The sequence below is a fragment of the Mirounga leonina genome, unplaced genomic scaffold (genome assembly GCF_011800145.1).
Source record: "Mirounga leonina isolate KUSES-001 unplaced genomic scaffold, KU_Mleo_1.0 Mir_165, whole genome shotgun sequence".
In the NCBI taxonomy this organism is placed as follows: domain Eukaryota; kingdom Metazoa; phylum Chordata; class Mammalia; order Carnivora; family Phocidae; genus Mirounga; species Mirounga leonina.
In genome coordinates this window covers 41,207,216-41,221,604 of record NW_023270415.1, presented here as the reverse complement: position 1 = coordinate 41,221,604, position 14,389 = coordinate 41,207,216, and the positions used below count along the sequence as shown (strand labels likewise).

Genomic DNA, 14,389 nt, shown 5'->3' with positions numbered 1-14,389 from the left:
GTGGTAAAGACACCAGATTTTAATTTTAGTTGTCTAGCAGCCTCTATTACCACGAGACATGGTGACTAGCCTCCTAGTTACTTAGGTTTGTGACAGATGGGCTAATTGCTCTTAGTTTCTGGTCTAAGTGTGGTTGGGAGGAGCAGATACTTACGGCAGGTGGAGTAGAGTTGAAAACCTCCTTAGAAAAGTAATTAATGGAAAACATTGAGAAACTCCTCTTTCCACCTTCAATATACAGTTAAATATCGTGATACCATTTTTAGACAGTTTGGAGCTCTCTACAAAGACCCCTAGTGCACCTTAGCATTTTACTCCCTTGATTGGGCCATTGCAGTGATGAGCACAGAGTGGGGGGTGTGGTATCAAGGGTCTAGTCTAAGATTTCCAAATTCATTCTGGTGATACATACAGAAGTCAAAGAATAGCATTAGAATTGGGATTCAGATCCCAAATTGCCAGTTTCCAAAGTCTGTGGTCTTGAGCACTCTGCCTTAAAGAATGGTACACTAATTTATCATGGAGCTGGATAAAGATGAGGAGAAGTAAGTTCTCACTGTCTGTGTCAGGCTTGGGAAATGTGCCACTGGCACTGTGACCCCAGGACGGGTCTCCGGGAATTCTCCCCACATTCCTTTGCTTCATGACCAAAAAAGGAAAAGAACCAAAGAGCTTTGTATTCCAAAGTAGAAGAAAATTAATTTTCAGAGCCCATAGTCCCTGTAGACTCATGTTAGATTCCAGAACGAAGGTCCACAAGTCAGCATTGTTGAATTGGGAGCCACGTGAATATTCAGTCACTGAAGGGAGGGTACATTTTAGAAAGCCCACTGAATCAGGGATAATTCAGTTATTGCTGGGGGCAAGGTGGGCCTGGCGTTAAGTATGACTCTGAGCAATACTGGTCACTAGGCCTGGCTTGTCTGAGCTGAGCTACAGTAAAAGCTAACCACTTCCTGATTAGTTCTGGGAGAGCGGGACCTTTCTGCAGAGCAGTTGACAGAGAGCGACTGAATCCGAGTCAGCCAGGGGATACTAGCGCTCCACGACAAGGGAGGTCAGGAGGAACCCTGAGAGGCCATCAGCAGGGAGAAGATTCAGGTGGAAAACGCTCTATGGGATACAGTGGTCGGTGTTACTCTTAATGGGAATGGCCCCTGGGCAGGTTGCTCAGCTGGGACAGGATTCCCGGTGAAGTAACTCTCAGGAAAGGTGGCAAGGGATGGACAGCTGGTGGGAACTGTATCGGGGTGCAAGGGCTGCTATTTTGGCTGTGGATTTGTGAGCTGATCTGGCTGCTTGGTGAACTTGAACCTGTCTGAGTGCTGTACCTTGTGGGTAAGTAGAGCTGTGCAGAGACGTGGTCTGCAGGCGGGAACCGGCAGCCGAGGGTAGCTGTTAAGTGCTTGGATTTTTTCTTCTATTCTTACCTGGATTCAGACCGTGGAGAATCTATTTTTACCTTCTTTGTTCCTCAATCTTTTTATTTGTAAAGTAATAATAATAGCCACTTCAGGGTTGTTGTGAAGATTAAGCAAGCTAATAGAGAGAGGGAGCACTTAGAACAGGGCCTGGCATGCAAACGTCAGGCCGGTGGGGCTTCACCTCAGCTGGGCCCTGGCACCAAGGACGACTTCCAGAATGATTGCTGGTAGCTCTCGCCAAAGACCCACCGATCAGAATCCCTGCGGTTCTCTGCAGCTAGGTGTGAGAACCCCTGCACTAAAAATTTATGATTATTTTTTCTTTTTAAAAAAATCGCCTTTGAGAGAGAGACAGAGAAAGAGAGTGGAGGGAGGGGCAGAGGGAGGAGGACAAACAGACTCCACACTGAGTGCAAGGCCTGATGCAGGGCTCCATCCCAGGACCCTGAGATCATGATCTGAGCCAAAATCAAGAGTCGGACACTTAACTGACTGAGCCACCCAGGCGCCCTAAAATTTATTATTTGTATTCAGAAAACTCTTTTGGGAGATTAAAAAAAAGAATGATGGGTTTTGGTTGACTTTATGTCAAGCCCTGTGTTGTTAACTGTTCCTGGTTTTCTTTTGCATAAAGTGGCCACTTACGGAAGGTACAGCTACGTCTCGTAAATCTGCTTGGCTGTAGTCCTGGTTCCAGGCAATTCTCCCTGTTTCTCATGCTTAGGGAGCCGCACTGGGGAGATCTAGGAGTAGAAAAGCCCGTCCGGAGTGGTCAAGCCATTCAGATTTCAACCAGGGGCAGGTGGATAAGCAGGCTCCAGCCATTTAGGATGCTCTGCTGGGCCTACTCCATGCTTTGCTAGAAGGGCGATCTGGCACCCTGAGCACTTGCTGATGAGGCCGGAGACTCTCCAGTAGATTCCATCCTTCCCTCCTCCCCTCCATGCCCTTCCTCTGCACGGTGGGCAACTCCTGTCCGCCCAGCTCTCCACAGGGGCATTCAGTGATTCACAGATGTGAGACTTCAGTTCCTGTATTTTCTCATATAGCAACTGGAAAATTTCAGGCCTAAGATAATAGGGTTTTTTTCCAGCAATTCTCCTGAGTTGTTAGTGAGACTAGGCTTAATGTCATCCTGAGCGGGAAGACCAAAGAAGGGAGAATTTTCTCCTCTTCATCTCTGGAGTTACTAGCTTAGTAGAAAGGCAGTGGTGAGGTCGGAGGTTTATCCAGTGTTGAACTGGCTGAGCCGAAACACTAGGAGACCGACCCAAGGGCCCTGTGGGGGAGATAAGAGGGGGATAAAATAATAAGTAAAACAGATATATTTAAATGAAAATAAAATTTTATTTAAATATCCCAAAGTATCTGCAATAGTAGAACCCAAATGATCTGTTTCTAAGGGACTGGATTGAGGTGACAGAAAATGTTTAGTCCATGTCTTGATTATTCCTATCAGGGTGGGATTGGTTGCAGGGAATACTTCCCTTTTTTGGTAACATATTTATTGAGATAAAGTTCATATAAAGTTCACATTTAAAGCATAGAATTCAATAGTTTTTAGTATATCCACAGAGTTGTGAAGCCATCGCTGGAAAGAATTTTAGAACATTTTTATCCCCAGTAAAAGAAACCCCAAATCCTTTAGTTATAACCCTCCAACCTCATGCCCTGACCCCTGGTCCCAGGCAACCATTAATGTACTTTCTACCTCTATGAATTTGCCTCTTCTGGACATTTCATATGAATAGATTCACACAGTATTTGGCCTCATAGGTTTGGCTTCTTTTACCTACCATTATGTTTTTAATGGTGATCCATGTTGTAGCCCATATCACTACTTCATTCCTTTTTGTGGATGAATAATATTCTATTGTCTGGATGAACCACATTTTTTTGAACCAGTCATCAGTTGATGGACATTTGGGTTATTTTCACTTTTGGCTATTATGAAAAATGCTGCTGTGAACATTCATGTACCAGATTTTGTGTGGACATACGTTTTCATCTCTCTTGGATAGATACCTAGGGGTGAAATTGCTGGGTCATATGGTAACATTATGTTTAAGTTTTTGAGGAAACGTTCATTATTATTTCCCAAAGTTGCTGTACCATTTTACATTCCCCCCCAGAAGTGTATGAGGATTCTGACTTCTCTGTTTCCTTTCCAATACTTGTTATCGTCTGCCTTTGTTATTATAGCTATCCTAACGGGTGTGAAGTAGTTTCTTACTGTGGTTTTGATTTCCATTTTGCTGATGCAGAGTGATGTGGAGCCTCAATTCATGTGCATGTTGGCTATTTGTATACCTTTTTAAAAAAATATCTGTTCCAATCCTTTGTCCATTTTGATTGTTTCTTTTAAATTTTATTTTATTATGTTATGTTAATCACCATACATTACATCATTAGTTTTTGATGTAGTGTTCCATGATTCATTGTTTGCATATAATACCCATTGCTCCATTCAATACGTGCCCTCTTTAATACCCATCACCAGGCTAACCCATCCCCCCATCCCCCTCCCCTCTAGAACCCTCAGTTTGTTTCTCAGAGTCCATAGTCTCTCATGGTTCGTCTCCCCCTCCGATTCCACCCCCCTTCATTTTTCCCTTCCTACTATCTTTTTTTTTTTTTTTAAACACATAATGTATTATTTGTTCCAGAGGTACAGGTCTGTGATTCATCAGTCTTACACAATTCACAGCACTCACCACAGCACATATCCTCCCCAATGTCCATCCTTCAGCCACCCCATCCCTCCCACCCCCACCACTCCAGCAACCCTCAGTTTGTTTCCTGAGATTAAGAATTCCTCGTATCAGTGAGATTATATGATACATGTCTTTCTCTGATTGACTTATTTTGCTTAGCATAATACCCTCTTGTTCCATCCACATCATTGCAAATGGGAAGATTTCATTTTTTTTGATGGCTGCATAATATTCCATTGTGTGTATGTATATATATATATATATATATATATATATATATATATATATATATACCACATCTTCTTTATCTCTTCATCTGTTGATGGTTGATTGGGTTTTTATTGTAAGATTTTTTTTTTTAGCATATTCTTGGGGCACCTGGGTGGCTCAGTTGTTAAGTGTCTGCCTTCAGCTCAGGTCATGATCCCAGCATCCTGGGGTCAAGCCCCGCACTGGGCTCCTTGCTTGGCAGGTAGCTGGCTTCTCCCTCTCTCTCTGCCTGCAGCTCCCCCTGCTTGTGCTCTCTCTGTCAAATAAATAAATAAAATCTTTTTTTTTTTTTAAAGATCTTTTTAGCATGTTCTAGATACAATTCCTTCTTAAATAAGAGATTTGTTATATATTCTCCCATTCTGTGAGTTCTTTTCACTTTCTTAATACTGTTCTTTGAAGCAAAAATTCTTAATTTTCAGTAAGTTCAATTTGTTTATTTCTATTGTTATTTGAAGAAACCATTGACAAACCCAAGGTCATGAAGATTTACCACTGTTTCCTTCTAAGACTTTTATAGTTTTAGCTCTTACATTTAGTGTTTTGATCTAGTTTGAGTTAGTCTTTCTGACTTGGTGTGAGGTAGGGGTCCAACTTCACTCTTTTGCATGTGGATATCCAGTTGTTTGATTACCGTAAAAAAGACTACTCTCCCCACCCCCAGGAAATACTTCCTAAGGACAAAATTTTCAGAGGCAGTCCCAACATTTTGGTGTCTAAGGAGAGACCCACCAAACAGAGAATGGCGATAGAGGTGGGATAGAGTGGGGTAGAGGAGATGGAAGCCAGCTGCTACAGTCTGAAGGGTGAACTGGATATGTGCAAAGACTCACATTGGTGAAATCTGATAAGGGAGATAGAGCTAGGTCTCAGAAAACCGACAAGATTATTGTAATTTCTTGGAATTTAAAGAAAATCTGAGGTCAAACAAAAAGTTCCATAGATCAAGAAAAAGTGTCTGAGGGAAGATGTGCATATTTGGATCTGCTGGATCCGATCTGCAGGTACGTATCAAACCAACGGCATTGTTGTCTGAGACAGATCCTGCAGAAATGGATCCTAAATAATGGGGGAAAATTAATTTCAAGTGTGGGCTTTGCTAAAGAATATTTACTAACAGATAAAGCACAGGATCCCTAAGCTTGTGTTTCTCACACAAGGGTTCTTGTGATCCCTTGCATCAGAATTCCAGAGTGCTTTAAAAAATGTTCATTCCTGGGATGCATCCTATACGTACCGAACTAGGATCTCATGGTGTAAGGCCCAGTTTTCATAAACTCTCCAGGTTTAGAAAGCTCTATAAGACATTTGTCCACTGTACGGCTGATGATGGGGATATTTACTAACCGTTCCATTTATAGGATTCGTCAGCAGTTTCACAACACAGTAACTAGAGCCAGATTAAGGACCTCTTCTACTGGGCCGTTGCCTGGAGCAACCAGCTACAGATGGAATTAAAGTATTCTTGAAAGAAACAACCGCAAACTGGGTCCACATCTGTCTAAGTAGTGAGGGGAAATGCACCAACCTTTGTTAGCCTCAAACTGTCTTTTTTGAATATTTTTAGGAGGAGCACAGGTGGCTGTCAGCTAAGTTTTTCAACAGCATGATTTTTGGTTTAGTGTTTCCTACTTGGAATTAGTGATTTATCTGAGCTGAGTCTTAAATCATTTAATAGTTCCTGAAAGTGTTCTGCTTTGGAAAATTGCCCCCCTCCACCGGCACTGTAAACAACAGCAACAACAACACAAAAGCCCGCACTCAAACAAACCCAGAGACAAGGATCGGAGCTACATAAAAGAGAGCTGTGTTGCTTAAATTTATCAGAAAATGGACACTGTTCTGGCCAGTGAAAGTAACCAGGGAAAATCTTGCTTCTGCCTAAAACATTCACTAGCAGAAAATTAATTTCTCCTCGTTTCACTAAATGAATTTGAAACAAAAGGTGTAAAATATTGGTGAGAGGGTGCGAAATCCTTTACTTGTTTGGGTTCCTGTGAGCGTTGGTGGAGCCTCCATGTAGTCCTGACTATTTGGAATTATTGAATTAAGCGACTGAAATGAGTTCGATTCTAAAAAGTATTTACTGAGTGCTCACGGAAGACAAAGTTTGTGCCATCATTAACAAGAGCAAGACAGATATTAAATAAGTAATTAAAAAATATTTTTGTACACTTCTCTTCGGTGAGGCTTGTGTGTTGATAAACTCGTGATAAAATGCTCTCAAAATACATGCTATGTAACACACAAAGTAGATGTTAAAATGCAAGTTCATGAAAGATGGAAAAACTTAGCATTCATAGATTTCATTTACTTTGAGTTGTCAAGAGTAAAAATATTAGAAATGTAACATACTTAGAATTTTAAGAATAATTCCAAATTTTCATGGAGTTTTTATCTGGGAGGCAATCCTAACTTTATTTCTTGCTAACTCGCATTGTTGATAAATTGCAACATTACTGATGCATTTTCTAGGGCTAATGTCCAAGGAATGGCTAAAACATTAGACAAAAGTGCTAAAATGTTTTAAACACCATGAATCTGTTAGTTAGAAGTATCTGCCCAAATCTTTTCAATACTTCATTTGTTTCTGTCATATAAATCATTTATATCTCCTTTGCTTTGATAAAGGGAATCAGTAATTTACCAATTAAATTTTCTTTATTCCCATTATTACTGAGTCAGTATTAAACTATTGAACTAGCAATGTTTCATTTTTGCATGAAAATGAATTCCTAAGATGCGGTGGTGTTCATCCTGAAACACAGGGCAGAACATATGGAATGATGAAATCCAGGCAATTTTATAAATTATAAATATATATAATTTATAATGATGAAACACACAGCTCTCAGACCATGCTAAACCATTATCCTGGAGAGCACAGGAAAAGCCTTTATAATTTAGAGATGCGATCACCTGTTGATTTTTCTGATGGGTGGTTTTGGCCTTTTAGAGTTTAATCAACCTGCTTCTCTGACTTGGAAGCTAGAGGATAGAAGTAGCATAAAATGTATAGGGAAGCCCAATTTAGGACCTTGGCTGTCCTCCATCAGGAAAGGTGTCATACAGGAGCCTTTCTTCCCATGGATTTCCTTATTACTCACATGGAACTAGAAGGACAATAATTTCGCAGATTCTATGGTTGTGGTGAATAGGTTGGACTTTGAATCAGACAGACTAGGGTTGGAGTCTTAATTCTCTAATCACAGGCTCTGTGACTTGGGCAAAAGGTAAAACTTTTGTTTTCTCTCTATAAGATGGAATCTATTTTGTGAACATGTTGTAAAGATTAAATGAGAAAACATATTTTTAAACTAATAAACCAATATGTCATGACCATAGTTGTATATTACTGCTGAGAAAGGATGACTAAAAGTGATACATATGTGTATATACTTTAAAAAAACACTTTATAGAGGGACGCCTGGGTGGCTCAGTTGGTTAAGCATCTGCTTTCGACTCAGGTCATGATCCCAGCGTCCTGGGATCAAGCCCCCCCCCCCCCCCATTGTGCTCCCTGCTCAGCAGGGAGTCTGCTGCTACCCCCCCACTCCCACCCCGCCGCCCCTGCTCATGTGTGCCTGTGTGCTCTCTTTCTCTCTTTCAAATAAACAAATCTTTAAAAAAACACTTTATAGATTTAAAAGTTCTTTTTTACATACATTATTTAAAAGTTTGTAAAGAAGCAAACTCCTTTTAGAACAATGCCGCCGGTGAGAGTCTTGTCATTGATTTCAGGAAGTGAAACATACAAGGGAAGCTATTTGATTTTACAGAACAAGGTCCTTTTATTTAACTAATGGGAGGGCAGAGGTGTTGTGAATTTGAGAATTGCTTAGCCTCACTGACCTCATTTCCTTAAACAGTTATGTTGGCTGTCAGACAAAGGAAAAGGACTTTTCCTAGCCCTGCTGATCCACTGAGCATGCTAAACCACTGGCGTATGATGAGATGGTTTCACTTTCAAGGTTCTCAAGATAAATGAGGCTTAGAGCAATCCTGGGCTTCTTAAGGGATCTGAGAAGGAAGAAGTCCATCTAGACAGTGGGTTGTGCTCTTGTTCTTTCACTATGCTAGATGCACACCTAGAGACAAATGGAAAGCACAACACAGCTCAGGAGGAGCCCAGAAATGAATATCAGAAGGTCAACAGAAACAGGATGAAGTGTGACACATTTGACACAAAAGTGACATTGATTCTCCAGTGTGGATTTCCAGAGTGACTGAGAGATGGGAATCAGAAATCAGTCTCAAGGACACCTTGACTTCAGAAATCTGGGGCTATTGGCTTTGTTTAATTGGAAACCTCATTTTGAGTGTAAGTAACTTGCTTTATAGGTAAATCTATTCTCAGAATTGTGAAGGACTTGTGTGTGTTTGGGGGGAAGGTGACAACTGGTTGTTTCATGCAGACTTTGAAGAGGACCCTTGAACTTCAGAAGCAGGCACCCCCAGTTTGCATCTTTGGCTACACCTTCTGAGTTATTTCTTACGTCTCTCCAGTCGTTATCAGTGAACTGCGTCATTGCTCAGACCTCGTGCCCTGCGCTCTGTGTTTGAGATGGAATTTACAAATATTTGTTAATTGTGTCTTCTATGCAGACACTATGCTAAATGTCAGGTGTACAAAATATGGACAAACTGTCTTGATGTCATGGAGCTAAAACTCTAGAGGCAGGTGAATACATAGAACGTTTTCCCACTATAACTTCCTTTTGTCCTCTAATTTACTTCTCTGCATTCAAAAGTTCAGACACCTGCTTGGAGATGTATTGGGTGTGAATTAGCTTCTTTTGGTACAAACCCACTTCTTTTCTGTAGTGATTATAATGATACCTTTTATGACATCTGATGGCTCCTGAGAATCAATAAAACCAGTTGATGGTTAATGTTTGACTGAAGGTGAAGGGAGAGGCTGGGGAAGCAGAGCAGTGCAAAGGGAGTGTTCTCCCGGGAGATTCTCAGGCCCCAGCAAGAGTCTCAACAGCTGAATGGAAGAAAATAACTTTTAACAACCATTTTGTTATTTACTTACGGAAAGGTAAGGGTTGACATGTCTTAACTATGTTGATAATGTACTTCTTCAAGAATGACAAAATAGATGGTGGAGGGGGAGTACTTAAGAAGTTGCTGGACAAATTTATTCCTTGAAGGGTGCTATGTGGCTGGGAAGGGGAGGGAAGTTTATTCTCAGTGTGATAAGATTTGCTTATGGAGCATAGTTTCTTTTTGGTTTCTTTTCACTAGACTCCCCATTCTATAAATTTATTTAACGAAGTGACTTTGGTTGGATCAAGGTTGACAGTGGAAATAAAGGAATGATGGAGTTGGGGTTGTTTAAATGAGTGTTATATCCACTCTTTGTGATTAAAATATAAAAGTGCCTAGTCCTAAGATGCTCTGGGGCTCTGTATTCTAAAAATCACAGTTGGAATCTCATTCTTACAAAGTGTCATCTCTCAGATGTGGTCTTCCACAAATGAACATTCTATCTATTTCTCAGAGAATGAGATTCAATTTAGGATTGTTAGGACTGTCTGGGACACAGTGGGGGAGGGGAAATGCATAGGAGAAAAGAAACCCTTTCTTAAAAGTATTGAATGTAAGACTTGAAAACTGAGAGACAGGGGCACCTGGGTGGCTCAGTTGGTTAAGCGACTGCCTTTGGCTCAGGTCATGATCCTGGAGTCCCGGGATCGAGTCCCGCATCGGGCTCCCTGCTCAGCAGGGAGTCTGCTTCTCCCTCTGACCCTCCTCCCTCTCATGCTCTCTGTCTCTCATTCTCTCTGTCTCAAATAAATAAATAAAATCTTTAAAAAAAAAACAAAAAAAACTGAGAGACAGACCTGCCTTCCCAATTGAGAGAGCAAGACTTGCTGTGTGTGTTGGTCAGCTTTTGATGCTTCTTTCCAGCTTGTTGGTGGATGTACCATTTGCTAACAAGTGATCATTTTGAGATGTCAAGTTGTGTACAGTTTATTGTGTCTTCAAAGGTCCAGTCTCTGCCTTGGTCTTGGTTTTTTCTTTATTATGGGTGACTTTTTGGGAACAGATGCTCTCTGTGATGGGGGATGCTCAGGAGGAGATTAGGAAGGCAGTGCAGCCTCTGACATTTTCTTGTTTTTATTTTTCTTTAAAAACTTAGCAAGTGAAAAATAGTTTAAAAGAAAAAGAAAGCACATTTAGGTGACAAGGAAAATGGACAATATTCAGCTCTCACCAGGAAAGGAAGTGTCTTTTGCTGAGTGAGGGTTTATTGCAGATTGCAGGGTGTAGAGTTTATGAGTCTTCAGGGTTGGGCAGATGGGTTAGGCCAGTTTCATCATTTGCCAGCCAGCGAGCACTGAGCAGATTGCTTAAGCTCCCTGAACCTTAATTTTCTCATCTATAAAATGGAGATACTTGCCTAACCAAGTAGTTGTGAGACTAAATTAGACACGCTTGTAAAAAGTTCGGAATATTGCTTGCCATGTGGTAGATGTTCAATGAATGTTAGCTCTCTCCTTTAGAAAGTTCGAGTGTTAGGGGTAACTGGGTGGCTCAGTTGGTTAAGTGTCAGACTCCTGATTTCAGCTCAGGTCATGATCTCAGGGTCATGAGGGAGATGGAGATTTTCTTTTCTCCAGCTTACTTTGTTGTAAGAATACAATATATAATACATATAACATAGAAAATATGTGTTAATTGACTGGTTATGTTATTAGTAGGACTGCCTGTCAACAGCAGGCTGGCTATTAGTTGTTAAGGTTTCAGAGAGTCAGAAGTTTTATGCAGATTTTTGACTGCACAGGGCTTTAGTGCCCCTAACCCTTGAGTTGTTTAAGGGACAACTGGATAAGTCTTCTGGTGAGGGGTGGGTGTGGCATCCTTTGAAACTTGCCTAGATGACCCCTGGGAAAAGTCATTGTTGTTCCAGGTGAAGTTTGCATTTCCTGTGCCTCCTCCCTTCTTCTTCTTCCTCCTCCTCCTCTTCTTAAAAATTTTATTCATTTACTTTAGAGAGACAGAGAGCATGAGAATGGGAAGAGGGGCAGAGGGAGAGTTGGGAATCTTCAAGCAGACTCCCTGCTGAGCATGGAGTCCGACCAATTCCAGCACCCTGAAATCATGACATTTATAAATGAGCCCAAATCAAGAGTGGGACGCTCAACTAACTGAGCCATCCAGGCACCGCCCCCCTCCCTTTTTTTATAAAAAGCAAAATATATGGTGGCAGAAACTCAACTTCCTATTCAGTTGTCAAAAGAACTCTCTGGAAAGGAGAATGTGCCCCCACTTTTCTTCCACATTAAGAGAGATGACTCTGAGAAGGAAAGCTGAGCATGAATCATCAGGCCCATCTCTCCAAAGGCCAGCAAACAAGTGCTTTTATGGGTCTTAGTTTACATGGATAGGCATAAAGAGATTTAATTGTTGGCATAAAATTGGATTCATTCAGAAATCCCTGGTCTCGAACCTAGATTGGGACTCATTCTGTGGTCTACTCATTGATTCAACAAGAGAAAAGTAGCTTAGTTTGTTACAGGAATATCTGTCTATCTGTTACTTGGGAGAACAAACAGAAATGTTTACGGAGGTACATTAAATATCAGTGTAATAAAAACATATTTACTTGGTGGTTGACATATTTTAAAAAGTTGATTTTTCACTTAAACATATGTAACAGCCCAAGCTATACCTGCTTATTGTGTATATGGCACAAAGAAAACTCAATTTCTCTTAAAAGATTCTGGAAGACTAACAGACTGAATTCTCTCTTCTCTGATAGTCTGAATCAATAATTTCTTACCATATTTTAATTATCTTCAAACATTAAGACTTGTGTTCTTGCGGAAGAGACAAAGAGAAGTCAAAATGGTAGATTTGTGCTCTTTAAGAATGTTTAAACTAGGGGCACCTGGGTGGCTCAGTCGTTAAGCGTCTGCCTTCGGCTCAGGTCATGATCCCAGGGTCCTGGGATCAAGCCCCGCATCGGGCTCCCTGCTCCGCGGGAAGCCTACTTCTCTCTCTCTCCCACTCCCCCTGCTTGTGTTCCCTCTCTCGCTGTGTCTCTTTCTGTCAAATAAATAAATAAAATCTTAAAAAAAAAAAAAAAGAATGTTTAAACTAAGGATGAACACCTCTTCCTCACAGGGAGGGTTCTGTGCATGGTCTCTGCAGTCAAATAGGCACCCTGTCCTCAACCTCTCTGAGCTCCATTTCCTTCCCTGTAGGATGACGACAGGACCTACCTTACACGACTGTTGTGATATTTAAATGAAATAAGTTGTCCAGAGTGCTTAACTTAGTAAATGCTCATAAAATACTAGCTAATTAAAAAAAAATATTTTTTTTCAACTAAAGAAAACTAACTCATGAGTGAGATATCATAGTGGCATGGTATTCTTTATGAAGACAGAATTAAATTAATTTTTCTTTGACTCACTTGCCCACCACAATTGTCAATTATGATCTTACTACAGGGATTAGAAGTGAACCTGCCACACTGCATAACTGTACATTTTTGTCATGAGAATCCTTGCCTCCAGGCTACTTTATAAATGAGCTAGTATTACAGCAAGTATTTGGGGGATTTTTGTTTTGTTTTGTTTTAATCTCTGTGTCTAAACCCGATGGGATGGAATCTAATTCAGATTTACCTCATACTGAATTTCTAAGGACAGAATGTGTGATTTTATTATCTTGACAAAATGCTGATCTGTATGCTTTATAAGACACAGATAACTGTTGTATAATACATGAGGAAACACTTTGTCAAAAATAATTAAGCCATCTTTTATGAGAAATAGTGATTCCTATGCTCCTCTTTAGGCCAGGGAAGGCCCTTATGATGTTCTGACAGATATGAACAAAAGCAAACTCTTCCCTCCCTTCCTCCTGGGGTTTCTGAGGTGTAAACCTGGATACCACAGGGCATTCAGCGCTGACGTCCTTGCTGCCTGCCTGCTCCAGACGTCAGGGAAGCACCCTGGCTAGATAGCCACCTGCTTCATGAGGAGGCCTCCCTTCCCTGTCACCTCCCCCCGCCCCCGCCTTTCATTCAGGGCTGGGCATTGTGTGTGGCTCTGAGGGGAGCTCCCCCTTCCTTTACTCACTTCTGGGGAGTGTTGGGCGGAATGAAGGCTAGCCAGGAATAAGCTTAAACACAGGTCTCAAAATATTCCTTAGAGCTCATTCTTTCTTTCTTTCTTTTTTTTTTTTTAAAGATTTTATTTATTTATTTGAGGCAGAGAGAATGAGAGACAGAGAGCATGAGAGGGAGGAGGGTCAGAGGGAGAAGCAGACTCCCTGCTGAGCAGGGAGCCCGATGCGGGACTCGATCCCGGGACTCCAGGATCATGACCTGAGCCGAAGGCAGTCGCTTAACCAACTGAGCCACCCAGGCGCCCGAGCTCATTCTTTCTTTAATAAGAATAATTATGGTAGTAATTTGTATTTAAATTGATCGTATAGACTTAAAACTTTTTAAGTCCTGTGGGGGGGGGCATGTATCTCTCATGAGCCCATTCATCTGACCATGAACCGATCGATAAAAACAAATAATCACCCTCAGTTTTGTATGTGTGTAAATCCAGATTTGCATATACTGAAAGATCGGCATATCTACATTACAAAAGCTTAGTGAGAGACCAGAGTGCTTATATTTGTTTTTTTTTTTAAAGATTTTTTATTTATTTATTTGAGAGAGAGGGAATGAGAGCGAGCATGAGAGAGGGGAGGGTCAGAGGGAGAAGCAGACTCCCTGCCGAGCAGGGAGCCCGATGTGGGACTCGATCCCGGGACTCCAGGATCATGACCTGAGCCGAAGGCAGTCGCTTAACCAACTGAGCCACCCAGGCGCCCCCAGAGTGCTTATATTTGTGTGTTGGGGTGGGGGACATCCATCCCTCCTTGTCTTCCTTCCTTCCTCCTAAATCAGTCTGAAATACAAGGCAGCAGCCTTGCTTTTATGCCTGCCTGTTTTATTTCTAGCTTATT

The 14,389-nt window shown here is 41.3% G+C and overlaps 1 protein-coding gene across 1 annotated transcript in view; it reads left to right on the top strand.

Annotated features, from left to right (window-relative positions):
• Positions 1 to 731: 731 nt before the first annotated feature.
• Positions 732 to 14,389, top strand: part of CDH17 (cadherin 17) — a 72,525-nt gene continuing 58,867 nt past the window's right edge. Inside the window, exon 1 of the mRNA XM_035011533.1 lies at positions 732 to 1,338. The gene's annotated coding sequence lies outside the window, so the exon portion shown is untranslated. The remainder of the gene's footprint in view (positions 1,339 to 14,389) is intronic.